Here is a 17,845-nt window from a genome sequence, read left to right on the forward strand (position 1 = left end):
CCTCGGGAGACCCAGGGCAGCCTCTCCCTGGCACATTCTCTCCCTTGCTGTTTGGACAGAAACCTAGTCCTCCCTGAGACCTGCTTTCCCACCCTGGGTGTCCTGCTGTGCAGGGCTGCTTTCCTCGCTCTCTGTCCCTGAAACCCTCACTGGAGTCGGACAGGTCCTGACGGACCATCTCCTGCACCCATTCTGAGGAGCCCTCTGGTTCCAAATCCCTGCACAGGCTCTGTGACCCTGGCCCTCTCCCTTTTCTGGCACCACTCCACCAGATTGCTCTTGCGGGGCACAACGTGGTCTCTGTGTGGCTGAACCCAACCGCCAGTCATCAGGCCTCATCTTTCTTCAGCCATGAGCATTTCCCCTCAGTGGACCCTCACCACTTCCCCCACTGAAAACATTTCCAGGAAACGAGGCATTTCTTTGCAATCTTGGTTATTGTGCTCCTTAAAAGACTGATAAACATCACGGTGCATTTAAGCCTTTAGGGAAGTGGAAGGACACCAGGGGCTGCTGCATATGTACCTCTCTGCCGTACCAAGTAAGACTGGCAAAGGAAACTGGACCACCAAGCCACATCCCATCACTGGAGACCTCCCTGGGCCACACTCATCTTGGGCCTCTTTGTCCTCTCCATGTGCTACTGGGGTGCTGATCAGGTAATTAGCGATGCTGTCACTGAACTGACTGCCCATGGGAACTGTTGGTCCTTGGTGCATTCCAGGCCTGCCACAGTCTGTGCATCCATAGGCAACTAACTGTAGGCCTGGCTGCTCTCTGCCGTCAGGTTTCCCTTCCATTTTTACTTATTGCCTAAATAACCTAAATAAGAAAGCCTATTTAAAAGCAGTTTTTCCCACAATCCCACATAGAACACAGGAACTATTTTTCTTTCTTCTTTTCTATCATTGTCTAAAAACAATTTTTTTTTTTTTTTTTTTTTTTACAAAGTAAGACCCAGTTTGGTTGACTGTATCTAATTTTTAACCTATTAAATGGGAAAGTTTTTAAAAAGTCTTAAAACATCAAGTGTTGGCTGGGATGGTTAGGAAACATATGTTCCCATACATTGCTGAGAATGTAAGTCACCATAGTCACTTTGGAGAATAATTTGTGGTGTCTCAACAAAGCTGGGCTTATTCCAAGGATGCAAGATTGAATTAGTGTTCAAAACCAAGTCAGTATAATCCAACATCAACAGAGAAAAGGAGAAAAACAATACAATCCTCTCAGCAGAGGTAGAAAAAGATACTTGATACAATTCAAAAACCATTCGTGATAAACAATCTTAGCAAACTAAGACTAGAAGGAAACTTTGTTACTCTGACAAAGGGTAGCTACAAAAAACTGACATTAAATATTTAGTGCTGAAATACTCAGAGCTCTCCCACTAAGACTGGGGATGGGGGAAGAAGGCCTGATGCCTCCACTTCAACTCAAAGCTGCTCTGAAGATCCTGACCAGTGTAACAAGGCAAGAAAAAGAAACAAAGTTGAAAGTTGGGAAAGGAAGAAAACAAATAGGTCCTTTCTTGACCTGGTACTGCTCACCAGCGTGTGTTCACTTTGTGGTATTTCATCTGTCTTTGCACTGTGATTTGTGCACTTTTCAGTAAAACACTTTTACAAATACAAAGTGAAAAAAGGATATAATTGATCTCTACTCATTGACATGGACATCTGTCTATAATGTGGTAACAGTGGTTACAAAAAAAAAAAAAAGACTGTATACACTTCATGTTACCATTCTGTTAAATGCATACATACTATGCATTTTAAAAAGTTTATACATGGGAAGAATATCTTTGGAAGGATATACACAAAAATGTTTAATACTGGTTGTCTCTGGGGAGTGGAAGTGAGAAACTGAAGGTGACCCAGTACTCCCAGTACTTCATTGGGTCCCCTTTTGTTTACTGAAAATTAAAAACAAAACAAAATAGTATGTGCAAGGGTTTCCACAGTGACTTCTTTGAAGAACAACATTCACTTTGGTGTGTAAGATGTGGTATATTTTTAAAAGAAAAAAAAATTTCCTTTATAATTGTTCACTTATCAAAAAAAGAACCTGAATACCCAAATTTAAAATTAAATTTCTTTCTTTTTTTTTTTTTTTTTTTGAGACGGAGTCTTGCTGTGTCGCCCAGGCTGGAGTGCAGTGGCCGGATCTCAGCTCATTGCAAGCTCCGCCTCCCGGGTTTTTACGCCATTCTCCTGCCTCAGCCTCCCGAGTAGCTGGGACTACAGGCGCCCACCACCTCGCCCGGCTAGTTTTTTGTATTTTTTAGTAGAGACGGGGTTTCACCGTGTTAGCCAGGATGGTCTCGAACTCCTGACGTCGTGATCCGCCCGTCTCGGCCTCCCAAAGTGCTGGGATTACAGGCTTGAGCCACCGCGCCCGGCCTAAAATTAAATTTCTAAGTAAAGAATATGTAATTATTTAGAGGTATAATTGCCAATATTAAATAGTATTTTCCACCAGCTCCTGAAGTTTATTTTCTTTGAATGCCATTATCAAGTTTTAAGATGGACTTGGCCAGTCTTTTTTAAATATTAATATTTATCACTAGCGCACAATTAAGCACAATGGCTTACTGTGTTTTATACTTTATAGTTGTGACACTCAAATTAGTTATTGCTTCCCAGTGCATTTTAAAATGATCCATTTCAAGGGGCTGTGCCTGAGATATATTTTATGTCTCAGCAACATAGCACTGAGCACGCTTCATGGCATGCTGATGCTTACCGAATGGTACAGCCGAGGACTGGGTGATTCTGTTTGATTATCTGTTCTTACTCCGAGAGGCTCAACAACATGCATAGTCTATGGAAGCATAATCCTTCAGTTGCACTCGTATATCCTTTGAGTAATTTTTCACTCCCTCAGCCAAGAGCTTCTCCATCTGGGTTTCTGCAAGACCAATTTTGAACCCATGGAGCAATGGGTAACACCAACCCCACTAAGCTCACATACCCAGCTGTCTACTTCGCCACTACAGGCAGTGTAGCATGATACTTTATGGATTAGCCTTTGGTGTTACAGAGAGCCAACTCTTGGTGCGTCTTGTGAATAATTTATTCAACTGAGAGTCACATTCCTCATCTGTATAATGACTATAATAAACTAATTATGCCTCAAAGCGATTGTGATGTTTCAAGGAGGCAACATAGAGAAGTGCCCATATAGTATTCAATACTTAATTTATATCAGTTATCTTTTTCATTCTTTTTTTTTTTTAGACGGAGTTTCACTCTTGTTGCCCAGACAGGAGTGCAACGGCACAAGCTCGGCTCACTGCAACATCTGCCTCCCAGGTTCAAGCGATTCTCCTGCCTCAGCCTCCCTAGTAGCTGGGATTACAGGCGCCTGCCACCATGCCCAGCAAATTTTTGTATTTTTAGTAGAGACAGGGTTTCACCATGTTGGCCAGGCTGGTCTTGAACGCCTGGCCTCAGATGATCCGCCCGCCTTGGCCTCCCAAAGTGCTGGGATTACAGGCGTGAGCCACCGTGCCTGGCCAAGAGGCTCAAATATAAATAGGTGCATCACAAGAGTTGAAGATGGAGCTAATTATCTCCCTCAAAGAGTTAAAAGGAAGAACAACAATTGGGGAAGAGTAAAAAATAAGAATAAAAGTATATGGAGCTGCAGAAAGTATAAATGTTTACAAACCCTGTGACCACAAAAGAGACCACAAAAAGGGCCACAGGGAGTGTGATCACAGGAAGAAAAGCATTGCTTCAAAAAGCAGAGGAGCAGGGATAAAGATTCCATTTAGTTGAAAAGATTTAAGTAAAGTTTGAGGACAGGTGACATATTGAAATTTGGAAAACCACAGTGGAAGGGGAAAAGACCCGATAAAGTTCAGTTTCAGCAACCAACATCCAGTGAAATCCTCAGGACCCAGTGACTGCATTCTATGTAAGTATAATATTAGCTGAGGGCCGGGCGCGGTGGCTCAAGCCTGTAATCCCAGCACTATGGGAGGCCGAGACGGGCGGATCACGAGGTCAGGAGATCGAGACCATCCTGGCTAACCCGGTGAAACCCCGTCTCTACTAAAAAAATACAAAAAACTGGCCGGGCGCGGTGGCTCAAGCCTGTAATCCCAGCACTTTGGGAGGCCGAGACGGGCGGATCACGAGGTCAGGAGATCGAGACCATCCTGGCTAACACAATGAAACCCCGTCTCCACTAAAAATACAAAAAAAAATTAGCCGGGCGTGGTGGCGGCGCCTGTAGTCCCAGCTACTCAGAAGGCTGAGGCAGGAGAATGGCGGGAACCCGGGAGGCGGAGCTTGCAGTGAGCCGAGATCGCGCCACTGCACTCCAGCCTGGGCGACAGAGCGAGACTCTGCCTCAAAAAAAAAAAAAAAAAACTAGCCGGGCGAGGTGGCGGGCGCCTGTAGTCCCAGCTACTCCGGAGGCTGAGGCAGGAGAATGGCGTAAACCCGGGAGGCGGAGCTTGCAGTGAGCTGAGATCTGGCCATTGCACTCCAGCCTGGGCAACAGAGCAAGACTCCGTCTCAAAAAAAAAAAAAAAAAATTAGCTGAGGTCCCAGGAACATCATTAGATACCATTTTGGATGATTCTTATGAACTTGAGGTGAGGTCTATTTTGTTACAAATCAGTGCCTGCATTTAACAGCAGACATACACAAAAGTACATATCCATGACCATGAAAACTGAAGAATTTTAAATTTGCTAAGCAGGAATATACTGGGAAGCACTGTCATAAAAATATATTTTAAAACTTTTTTTTTTGGCCGGGCGCGGTGGCTCAAGCCTGTAATCCCAGCACTTTGGGAGGCTGAGACGGGTGGATCACGAGGTCACAAGATCAAGACCATCCTAGCTAACATGGTGAAACCCCGTCTCTACAAAAAAAAATACAAAAAACTAGCCGGGCGAGGTGGTGGGCGCCTGTAGTCCCAGGTACTCGGGAGGCTGAGGCAGGAGAATGGCGTGAACCCGGGAGGCGGAGCTTGCAGTGAGCTGAGATCTGGCCAATGCACTCCAGCCTGGGCGACAGAGCAAGACTCCGTCTCAAAAAAAAAAAAAAACACTTTTTTTTGAGGGGAATTCTGGAGCACATTAAAAAAAAATACTATACTTCTATGACAGAGGCAAGTTTGGGAGAGCAAAGGAAAGCAAATAGAAGTAATGTGACTTAAATTAATCAAGAATTTAATTCTGTGAAGGAAGCTGAGACCTTATTTATTGGTGGATCTGGAGTAAATTCATTTATTTACCTATTCATTCAATACTCATTCAATACCTGTGCCCTTAGCACATGACACACACTTTGTAAGTGTTGTGGAGGTCGCTTTGACCAAGATAAACAAGATGTGTGTTCTTGTGTAACTTGTCTAGTAAGGGAATCAGCAGACAGTGTGGCCCATCCCTGCTATCTTTGTGGCCTAGGGTGGCTGTTGATCTTCAGCTTTTGTATATTCATTCCAGAGAGCAGGACGGAGGAAGGGAAGAAGAAGGAAGATTTTCTGGAAGTTCCACATGGCACAGTGCTTACAAATCATTGGCTTAAAGGTTAGTCATATGGCCATACCTAGCTATAGGGGAGACTAAAAGAAAAACCATAATCGTCACAATGATTGATGACTTCGGTGTGCACTTTGTACACCATGCATGGTGCATTGCCTCCTTTGGGCCACATAGCAGCCCCGAGGAATGGGCATCAGAGGAGACAGAGGCACAGAAAGGGCAGGTGACTTGCTCAGCGTCACATGGCTAGAAACAGCAGAACCTGGGTCCCGACCCAGACCCATGTGACCCTGGGATGGGCTCCTCCCAGCTGTCCTATCTTCCTCCCAGCTCAGCTCCTTTCCAACTGCACGAGGATGGCATGCCCTCAACTATGAAATGGGGATAACAACTGTACCCGCCCCGTGGGGATATTGTGCAGATTAAGGGAGCCAGTTCAATTTCATGATTTTTGCTCAGAGTCAGGCACATGGTGAGTTTTTGGCAAATGGCACCACCATCGTCGTCACCATCATCACCATTATTACAAGTCCTAGCTGGAAGCCAAATGAGTGATCATCCAGTCCAGTCCCCTTGTTGTACACATGGGGAAAACAGGCCTGTACTGGGGTCAGTGGATCACTGTTGGTAATTAGCAAAGGAGTAACAGAGATCTTCACAAGGCTGAGGCCTGCCATTTCCAGCCTCTCCACGCCCCCATGAGTGCAGCCCCAGTGGCGGTCTCAGATGGCACTAACCAGCTCTGTACCACCAGCTGCCCAGGGTAGAGTGGATGAGCCACAGCACCGAGAGCTCCGACAGGTGCAGCTGGCTGCTTTGTATGGGGAATTTGCCCTGCTTGACATGGGAGACCCTTCGGGCAAGCCAGATGCCACCGCCCCTTCCCTGGATTCTTCCCACTTCCCAGCCACCCTGTCACACTGAGGGCCATCACTGTCCTTCTGGACATGCCTCAGAGCCCCCTGGGAACTAGCCAAGGCCTGGGCTGGAGAGTCTAGGCGTCATGAAGTCCAGCTCAGCCCCAGATGGAAGCCCAGCTTCCATATGCCTCTTCACCCAACCAGAAGTGGGCACTACTCAAACAGGGTCCCAACCTGCATGCAGAGACCCAAATCCCACTCCTGGGAGCACGTAACCCTATCCCTATAGAAGAGTGGGGGTTAACCCTCACCCACAGAGTCCCATCACCACTTTTGTTCCCAGAGTGCCCCAGTTCCAAGATGCCCACTTATCAAAGGACCCTCTACCGATACAGAAGATCTGGTTTTTAGGTCCAGTCTTGGGTTTTCTTTCGTTCTGTTTGACCCATGGGTCGGCAAGTAACTGCAGTTTCTTGCTGTTGGCACTGGCTTGAAAAGAGTCTGTCCTCGTCCAGCCACTGGTAGCTACGGGGCAGTTAGAAAAACTGGACTCTGAGCAGGTCCCACTGGGAGGACCCAAGGCTGATGGGTTTTGGAGACCGTGTGCTCTAAGGACCTGCCTTAGAGCTGAACCAGTTAAGACCTGAATCAATGTATCCCCCAATTCAGTCAGGGTTCAAGCACAGAAACAGAAACACCAGGGCATATAGATTAAGAAATTTATCTCAGGTGTTGAACTTACGTGATTCTGGGAACTACTTAAGAAGTTTCAGGCTGGGTGTGGTGGCTCACACCTGTAACCCCAGCACTTTGGGAGGCCAAGACAGGTTCTTCTGCGTGTGCTAGCTACAACAAGGGCTTTGGTTTCATCTCTGCCCCACAAATTTTACACAGGAATCTCTCCTCTGGCCCACTCAGGAAGGGAATTCTGAGAAATGTCATTCAGCATAGCCAAAATCTCTCATTACCTACTCCAGCCTCTGAGGCCTCCCTGATAATCTTTCTAGCCATTGATGTGGATTTATCAATTCCCTTCTGTCCTCCTGCCCTCCCTAACTCCCATTATCCATTAGGGATATATATGGGAGGATGTGTGTCGGTTATATGCAAATACTACACCTTTTTTTTTTTTTGAGACAGAGTGTTGCCCTGTCGCCCAGGCTGGAGTGCAATGGCCCAATCTTGGCTCACTGCAACCTCCACCTCCTGGGTTCAAATGATTCCCCTGCCTCAGCCTCCCAAGTAGCTGGGATTACAGGCGCCCTCCACCGCAGCCAGATAATTTTTGTATTTTTAGTAGAGACAAGGTTTCACCATGTTGGCCAGGCTGGTCTCGAACTCCTGACCTCATGATCTGCCTGCCTCAGCCTCCCAAAGTGCTGGGATTACAGGCATGCATCACCGTGCCCGGTCTTTTTTTTTTTTTTTTTTTTTTCTGAGACAGTGTCTCGCTCTGTCGCCCAGGTTGGAGTGCAGTGGCATGATATTGGCTCACTGCAAGCTACGCCTCCCGGGTTCACGCCATTCTCCTGCCTCAGCCTCCTGAGTGGCTGGGACTACAGGTGCCCGCCACCAGGCCCAGCTAATTTTTTGTATTTTTAGTAGAGACGGGGTTTCACTTTGTTAGCCAGGATGGTCTCGATCTCCTGACCTCGTGATCCACCCGCCTCGGCCTCCCAAAGTGCTGGGATTACAGGCATCCTTTTTTTTTTTTTTAATTTGAGACAGTCTCACTCTGTGGCCCAGGCTGGAGTGCAGTGGCATGATCTCGGCTCACTACAACCGTGGCCTCCTGGGCTCAGGTGATTCTCCCATCTCAATCTCCTAAGTAGCTGGGACCACAGGAGTGCATCACCATGCCTGACTGATTTTTCTATTTTTAGACAGAGTTTCCTTATGTTAGCCAGGCTGATCTTGAACTCCTGGGCTCAAGTGATCCACCCACCTCGGCCTCCCAAAGTGCTGGGATTACAAGTGTGAGCCACTTCGCCCAGCCATTATACCATTTTATATAAGGGACTTGAGCATCTCAGAATTTTGGTATCCACGAGGGGTCCTAGACCAATCTGAGGGACAGCTGAATATATACAATAGAATATTATTCAACCATAAAAAGAAATGTAATCCCAACATATGCTACACTGTGGATGAACCTGGAAGATATTATTTATGGTACGTGAAATAAACCAGACATAAAAGGACAAATATTGTATAATTTCACATATATGAGGTACCCAGAGGAGTCAAATTCATGGAGAGAGAAAGTAGAATAGTTGGCCGGGCACGGTGGCTCATGCCTGTAATCCCACCATTTTGGGAGGCTGAGACGGGCAGATCACTTGAGATCAGGAGTTCCAAATCTGCCTGGTCAACATGGGGAAACCCTGTCTCTACTGAAAATACAAAAATTAGCTGGGCATGGTGGTGCGCGCCTGTAATCCCAGATACTCGGGAGCCTGAGGCAGGAGAGTCACTTGAACCTGGGAGGTGGAGGTTGCAATGAGCCAAGATAGCACCACTGCACTCCAGCCTGGGTGACAGACTGAGACTCTGTCTCAGAAAAAAAAAAAAAAGAAAAGGAAAAAGAAAGTAGAATAGTGGTTGCCAGGGACTACAAGGAGGGGGGAAATGGGAAGTTAGTGTTTGATGTATATAGAGCTTCGGTTTGGGAAGATGAAAAAGTTCCGGAGATGGCCGGGCGCAGTGGCTCATGCCTGTGATCCCAGCATTTTGGGAGGCCAAGATGGGCAGATCACTTAAGGTCAGGAGTTTGAGACCAGCCTGGCCAACATGGTGAAACCCCGTCTCTACGAAAAATACAAAATTAGCCAGGTGGGGGTGGACGCCTGTAATCCCAGCTACTCAGGAGGCTGAGGCGGAGCTTGCAGTGAGTCGAGATTGCGCCATTTCACTCCAGCCTGGGTGACAGAGCGACACTCTGTCTCAAAAAAAAAAAAAAAAAAAGAAATTTTGGAGATAGATGGTGGTGATGGCTACGTATGTAAATGTACTTAATGTCACAGAAGTGTGCACTTTAAAATGGCCCAAATGATAAATTTTTATGTTGTGTGTATATATATGTACATAATGTATATGTTTATGTTATATATATTTTATCATTAAAAAATTCTGGCCAGGCACAGTGAGTGGCACATGCCTGTAATCCCAGCATTTTGGGAGGCTAAAGTGGGAGGATTGCTTGAGTCCAGGAGTTTCAGAGCAACCTGGGCAACATAGTGAGACCCCATCTCAACAACAACAACAACAAATTTAAAAATTAGCTGGATGCGTGACTCTCAGCCACTTGGGAGAATTGCTTGAGCCCGGGAGCTTGAGGCTGCAAGGAGTCAAGGCCATGCCACTGCATTCCAGGCTAGGTGACAGAGTGAGACCCCATCTCAAGCAAAAAAAGAAAATTCCTTTATTGTTGTTTTAGTGAGATTTCAGAAGGGAGTGGAGTTACGTGGATATGTTGAATTCAGCACTTACCCAGGAGTTTCAGATGTTTAAAAGAGACTGTTTTGCCGGGCGCAGTGGCTCACGCCTGTAATCCCAGCACTTTGGGAGGCCAAGGTGGGTGGATCACCTGAAGTCAGGAGTTTGAGACCAGCCTGGCCAACATGGTGAAACCCCGTCTATACTAAAAATACAAAAATTAGCCAGACGTGGTGGCCTGCACCTGTAATCCCAGCTACTCATGAGGTTGAGGCAGGAGAATCACTGGAGCACGGGAGGTGGAAGCTGCAGTGAGCTGAGATTATACCACTGCATGCCAACCTGGGTGACAGAGTGAGACTCCATCTCAAAAAAAAAAAAAAAAAAAAAAGACTTTTATTTGCTAGTGTGAAGTCAGTTTTCTGGTTTCATTATTGATTTCCAGTTTTTTTAATTGTGGTCAAGAAATAATATATGAACAATTTCTACTATATGGGAGTTTATTGACATTTTGTTTGTGCCCTAGTTGATGACTGTTAATAATTACAAACACTACTTTTTATTAAGTGCTTACTAGTTGTCCGAAGAACATTACCTACCTTACCCACCTGGAAAACATCTAGTTTTGGCTGGGCACGGTGGCTCACGCCTGTAATCCCAGTGCTTTAGGAGGCCGAGGTGGGCTGATTATGAGGTCAGGAATTCGAGACCAGCCTGGCCAATATGGTGACACTGTCTCTACCAAAATACAAAAATTAGCTGGGTGTGGTGGCTCCTGCCTGTAATCCTAGCTACTCAGGAGGCTGAGGCAGAAGAATGACTTGAACCTGGGAGGTGGATGTTGCAGTAAGCCAAGATCTCAAAAAAAAAGAGAAAACATCTAGTTTTTCTGGACATCTGTAAAAAGTAGGGTGTTAGTCCCATTTTCCAGATAGGGAAGTTGAGGTAAAGAAACTAAGTAATATGCTAATGGACCCACAGCCAGGAAGTGGCTGAGCTGCACTAATTTTTTTTTTTTTTTTTTTTTTGAGACAGTCTCGCTCTGTAGCCCAAGCTGGAGTGCAGTTGGCATGATCTTGGCTCACTGTAACCTCTGCCTCCCAGGTTCCAGTGATTCTCCTGCCTCAGCCTCCCGAGTAGCTGAGACTACAAGCATGTGCCAGGAACGCCTGGCAAATTTTTTGTATTTTAGTGTAGACAGGGGTTTCAACATGTTGCCCAGGCTGGTCTTAAATTCCTGAGCTCAGGCAATTCACCTGCCACAGCCTCCCAAAGTACTACGATTACAGGCATGAGCCATCAAGCCTAGCTAGCTGAATATTAACACAGGCTGGGCATAGTGGCTCACACCTGTAATCCCAGCACTTTCGGAGGCCAAGGCAGGAGGATCACTTGAAGCCAGGAGTTTGAGACCAGCCTCAACAACATGGTGAGACCTTCCACCAACCTCTATTTTTAAAAATTAATACAAATGGTAGCTCCCATTTAACGGGGACTTATAGGTTCCAGCCACTGTACATTAGTTCTATAATTTAATCTCTACAGCAACCTTGCAAGAAGGCACAACCAACCTATGTTAGTCTGTCTTGTGCTGCTTTAACAGAATACCTCGGTAATTTATAATAAACAGAAATGTATTTGGCTCACGGTTCTCAAAGTCCAGAAGTCCAAGGGCATGGTGCCAACATCTGCTCAGCATCTGGTGGGGGCCCCCTTGTATCCTCCCACGGTAGAAAGGGAGAGGGTGAGAGAGAGTGCAAGAGATTTAACACACAGCCTCAAGCCCTTCCGTGATTGGCATTAATCCACTCATGAGAGTAGAGACTTCATGACCCAAACACCTCCCGTTAGGCCCCATCTCCTAACACTGTTGCAGTGGGGACTGCCAACATGTGCTTCCTGGGGGATGCATTCAAACCACAATAAGCCCCATTTTTCAGACTGGAAACTGAAGTCCCATAGCTGAAGATCTGAGCCCAGGTGGGGTTGAGAGCCTGGGCTTTTTCTTTTCTCTTTTTTTGAGACAAGAGTATGTTGCCCAGGCTGGAGTGGAGTGGCATGATCTTGGCTCACTGCAACCTCCGCCTCCCAGGTTCAAGTGATCCTTCTGTCTCAGCTCTCCCAGTAGTTGGGATTACACGCATATGCCACCATCCCTGGCTAATTTTTGTGTTTTTAGTAGAGATGGAGTTTCTCCATGTTGGCCAGGCTGGTCTCAAACTCCTACCTCAAGTGATCCACCCACCTCGGCCTCCCAAAGCACTGGGATTACAGGCGTGAGCCACCACGCCCAGCCGAGAGCCCGGGCTTTTTCGATGCATTGGCGGAGGGTAGTTCAGTATAGGGGTACCTGAGAGAGCAGAGCTTTTCAAGAGGGAGCCTGTGGTGTACAGCTAGGAGGGGCTGAGCAGGAATTTGCTACTGGGAAGACCAGAGATGGTGCACTGAGGACATCTGCAGCAAGGAGAGCTGGCGGCAAAGGCTGGGATCCCTGGCAAGCTCTAGGCCCCTCTGCCCTGGGGGTTGTGCCAGGCCTGGGCTGGGCAGGAGGGATGGGAAACTGCCTGCCCTCAGCAAGTAGGTAGAGGCTGGTGTTCCTGAGGCTGTGGACAAAGCCACCTCCTTCCTCCTTTTAGAAAGGCTCTGTGGCAACTTTTAGAGATTTGCAGGAAGAAAACAACAGAAACCAGCAAGCAAACAGAGACTGGAGTAGAGGAACAGTAATCACAGAGGAAGAAGAGTGCGGAAAGGCTGGGAATAGAAAGGCATAGCGGCCCCTGTGCAAGGATGGCATTTGAAGGGAACAGTGGTGGTTAGTGGCACCAGTGTGCACTCTAGTGGGTGCAGAGGGAAAGAATACTTAATTTGTTCATGTATTTATGCACCCATTCATTGTGGAGGGAGGATGGGAAGGACGTTGCTCTGAGATTCTGAGCATCAGAAAGGGGAAGGGACTTGCTGAGGGTCACAGAATGCCAGTGGTAGGGGTCACAGTGGGTCATTTCACGAGACCGCACGAACTCTCAACCTTCCTGGCGTTGGATGAAACCTCATGAGGCAGGTAAGGGTGAGTGGAGAAGAAAGCATGGGGCCTGCTCTCATCAGCCCTAGCCTTGACTCCCCATTCAGCCCATTGTAGCTATGGGAAGGTGGGAAAGTCCCTCAACATTTCAGGACTTCAGTGGCCTCATCTGTAAAATGGGGTTATCTTAGCATCTACCTATTGAGAACAGTGAGAGTTAAATGAAGTGATGGATGTCAAGGGCATACAACGATGCTTGGCACATGGTGGGTGCACAGGTCTCAGAGAAGAGAAACTGAGGCCCAAAGAACTGGACAGGCCAGGTGCGTGGCTCACGCCTGTAATCCTAGCACTTTGGGAGGCCCAGGCGGCCAGATCAGCTGAGGTCAGGAGTTCGAGATCAACCTGGCCAACATGCTGAAACCGTGTCTCTACTGAAGTACAAAAATTAGCCAGGCATGGTGGCGGGCACCTGTAATCCCAGCTACTTGGGAGGCTGAGGCAGCAGAATGGCTTGAACCCAGGAGGTGGAGGTTGCAGTGAGCCAAGACCGTGCCACTGCACTCCAGCCTGAACAACAAAAGCGAGACTCTGTCTCAAAACAAAAATAAAAACAACAAACAAAATTAGCTGGGCGTGGTAGCATGGGCCTTTAATCCCAGCTACTCCGGAGGCTGAGGCAAGAGAATCACTTGAACCTGGGAGGTGGAGCTTGCAGTAACGAGATCGAAACTGTCTCAAAAACAAAGGACTAGACAGCCCTGTCTCCACCAGCCAGCTCAAATCGGGCAGGGTATAAAAAACCTGGGGCTTGGGGAAAAGTTTTAAAATGTCGTGGCTGGGCACAGAGGCACATACCTGTAATCCCAGAACTTTGGAGGCTGAAGCAGGAGGATTGCTTGAGGCCAGAAGTTTGAGACCAGCCTGGGCAACATAGTGAGACCTCACCTCTAAAATAAATAAAAATAGGCTGGGCGTGGTGGCTCACGTCTGTAATCCCAGCACTTTGGGAGGCAAAGGTGGGCAGATCATTTAAGGTCAGGAGTTCGACACCAGCCTGGCCAACATGGTGAAACCTCGTTTCTACTAAAAATACAAAAATTAGTTGCGCGTGGTAGGTGGATTGGGCAAAAAGAGTGAGACTCCGTCTCAAAAAATAAATAAATAAATAAAAATTAAAACTAGCCAGGAGGTAGTATTATTGTCAGCAAGTGTGTATTTCTTGGGAGAAAGTGAGTGCCCTCTCTTTCTCTCTCTCTCCAGGTGGGCTTGGCTACCATTGGCTCTGCTCCCCCCATCCTAGGGCAAGGAGCTCCTCCTGGGCCTGGGGTCTCAGAGGGCTGGGGCACCCACACATGCTCCAGGTGTGGCTGTTCCAGTTGCGGCTGTCAGCATTTGATGGTGTGGATGACTCAGGCAGTGTGGCTAGGTGGGTTTAGTGATGGGGGCAGAAAGGGAAGTTTCCTTAGAGGCCCCCTTCCCTGCTTCTGTCACCCACCTCTGCAAGCTGTAATTATCAAGCCTTTGATATTGAACTGTACTTCCTCTTACTAGTATACTTTTAGCTCTCCCGCCAGACCACGCTGTGGGAGAGCAGGTCCAGGTCCTCATGGAAGTAGGCGAGAAATCAGTTCTGCACACTGGTCTTTTCCTGATCTCTACTTGGAGGCAGTCATGGAACTGCCATGGAATTGTTGGGAAAGTTTAATGAGTTAATATGCAGAAGCACTTCATGCAGTGCCTAGTTAATGGTTAACTACTAGGAATAGTCTCACCCTTCACAGTTCAGGTTGGGTGTCACTTCCTCCAGGAAGCCTTCCCTGACTTTCCCAGGCTGAATTTGGTGCCTGCATCCCCTGTGCCTCCTTGGTACTTCCTACCACTCTGAGTTATAATTGTCCCTTTATTTGTCTTTCTCCCATACTCAACAGTGAGCCCCCAGGGGGGCACTGTGCCATACCCTGTTCACTGTTGCATTCCCAGTGTGCCTGGCTCAGGTAGCAGTGACAATTATATTTTAGGTGAATGAGTGAAACTCATGAGAGCTGGGGATCTGGGACCAGGCCCTCAGCCCTGTCACTCACATGCTATCTGATTTAAGTTCTCAGGGTTGAAGTCCCCCCAAGATGAAATGGAGCTGAAACAACCCCTTCCTCATGGGGCTGATGTCAGGAGGAAATGAGATTTTCTGCACACTCCCTGGCATGCTATGTGTTCCATAAACATTCACTGTTATTCTGCAGTTCCTGATTAAATACACTCTACTTGGCCGTGTGTGTGTTGGCTCATGCCTGTAATCCCAGCACTTTGGAGGTGGATTGCTTGAGGTCAGGAGTTTGAGACCAGCCTGGCCAACATGGCAAAACCCCATCTCTACTATAAATACAAATATTAGCCAGGCATGGTGGTGTGCAACTGCAGTCCCAGCTACTCAGGAGGGTGAGGCAGGAGGATTGCTTGATCATGGGAGGCAGAAGTTGCAGTGAACCAAGTTTGCACAACTGCACTCCAGCCTGAGTGACAGAGCGAGACTCTGTCTCAAAAAAAGCCGGGCATGGTAGCTCATGCCTATAATCCCAGCTCTTTGGGAGGCCAAGGCGGGTGGATGACCTGACGTCAGGAATTCGAGACTAGCCTGGTCAACATGGTGGAACCCCATCTCCACTAAAAATACAAAAATTAGCTGGGTGTGGTGGCAGGTGCCTGTAATCCCAGCGACTCGGGAGGCTGAGGCAAGAGAATGCTTCAGCCTGGGAGGCAGACGTTGCAGTGAGCCGAGATTGCTGCCACTCCACTCCAGCCTGGGGGATGGACTGAGACCTCGGCTCACCAAAAACAACAACAAAAAAACCCTCTCTACTTGTCCAGGCGTCCCCTAGTCCCTCCAACCCAAAGGACCTTCAGTTTTAGCGCTAGACTCCCATAGCCTCCCAGTATGTCCCCCGTCACAGAATCAGTCACACTTGTGACTTGCTCCTCTGTTACCCCCTCTCCCTACAAGCTGTAGGCTCAGCAAGGACAGGGCCTTAGCCTCACCCATCTGACTATCCAGCACCTAGCCCAGGGCCTGGCTCAAACCAGGGGCTTGGAAAATGTGTTCTGCAGGGCTCAGACACCTGGCTCCCTTGCACCGGGGGGCCTGCGAGGTATTCCTGCCTCGACACAGTTCTTCCCCCTGGATTACCCTTTCCTTCTCTCTTCAGCCTATGCAACTCTGTTCTTATTTGGCAAGACAGCGCAAATGCCATCTTCCCCAGGAAGTCCTTCCTGAGCCACCCAGTGCTGTGACCTCTCTCTCCTTGGAAATCTGAAAGCTCTGACTTCTTCAACCACTAACTTGCCACTTGTACATAAGCGCTCCAGCTTGATACCTTTAGGTCTGTTGGTTTGTTTTGTTGGATAATTTTTCTCTTCCCATGTTACATTCCCAGTGAAATTTTGTTTTCCACTGAGGTGGGTGGCATTTACCAATGTCTGTCATCAGAGAAAGGCAGTTCCTCCAGAGAGTTGCGTATCACACATGCTGCATAGCACATACATATATATAAAATTATTCCAGGCACACAGAGGAAAGATTGTGTGAGGACATAGCAAGACGGCGGCCATCTGCAAGCCAAGGAGAAAGGCCTCAGAGGAAAGGAACCCTGCCAGTACCTTGATCTTAGGCTTCCAGTCTCCAGTACTGTGAGAAAAGAAATTCCGTTGTTGAAGCCAAAAAATAAAAATTAAAAAAAATTCCATTTGTTCCCTGACTACTTTTTTTTTTTTTTTTTTTTTTTTTTGGAGACAGAGTCTCACTTTTGTCACCCAGGCTAGAGTGCAGTGGCGCGATCTCGGCTCACTGCAAGCCCTGCCTCCCATCCTCTCCTGAGGCAGGAGAGTGCCGTGAACCTGGGAGGTGGAGCTTGCAGTGAGCCGAGATTGCACCACTGCACTCCAGCCTGGGCGACAGAGCGAGACTCCATCTCAAATAAAGTAAAATAAAATAAAATAAATAAATAAATAAAAATGGAATAAGGTTTGTAATTTAGATAACTGTATTTTACCAATGCCAATTTCCTGGTTTTGCTATTATACTACAGATATATAAAATGTCACCATTGTGGGAAGCTGGGTGAAGGGTACCTGGGACTCAATTTTGTTACTAATTTTGCAATTTCCTGTAAGCCTATAATTATTTCAAAATAACAACTTTTAAAGGCTTTGAGGCTGATATAGCATACAAAATTATGTTAAATATAAAACAGTAATATATATATTAGATAGGACATACAGACTTAGCTGTGCAAGCTTATTTATTAACAAGTTTTTGATAATATTAAAAAAGATTGATAACCTTAGGGGACTGTTTTTGAGATTAGCAGTACCATCCATGTAATGGAATACTATGCAGATATTGGAAAGTGCCGAGTAGAAATGTATTTACTATTTTGGGAAACTTTTACCAATATTTTGGTGAGTTAAAAAATATCAATTGAGGCTGGGCACAGAGGCTCGCGCCTATAATCCCAGCACTTTGGGAAGCCAAGGTGGGCAGATCACTTGAGGTCAGGAGTTCAAGACCAGCCTGGCCAACATGGTGAACTACCCCTCCTACTAAAAATACAAAAATTAGCCGGGCATGGTGGCGCATGCTTGTAATCCCAACTATTTGGGAGGCCCAGGCAGGAGAATCGCTTGAACCTGGGAGGCAGAGGTTGCAGTGAACCAAGATCACGACACTGCACTCAAGTCCAGGCAACAGAGGGAGACCCTGTCTCAAAACAAACAAACAAAAAAAATGATCTATCAAGTCTGAAAGAATATTCACAGAAATATTAAAAGTTGATTGTCTTAGGTCAGTGAGATTGCAGATGGTTTTTTTTTTTTCTTTTTTTGAGACAGGGTCTGGATCTGTTGCCCAGGCTGGAGTGCAGTGCTGCAATTATAGTTCACTGTAACCTCAACCTCCCCGGCTCAAGCCATTCTCCTGCCTCAGCCTCCTGAATAGCTGGGACTACAGGTATGAGCCACTGTGTCTGGCTC

The sequence above is a fragment of the Macaca fascicularis genome, chromosome 10 (assembly GCF_037993035.2).
Source record: "Macaca fascicularis isolate 582-1 chromosome 10, T2T-MFA8v1.1".
In the NCBI taxonomy this organism is placed as follows: Eukaryota; Metazoa; Chordata; class Mammalia; order Primates; family Cercopithecidae; genus Macaca; species Macaca fascicularis.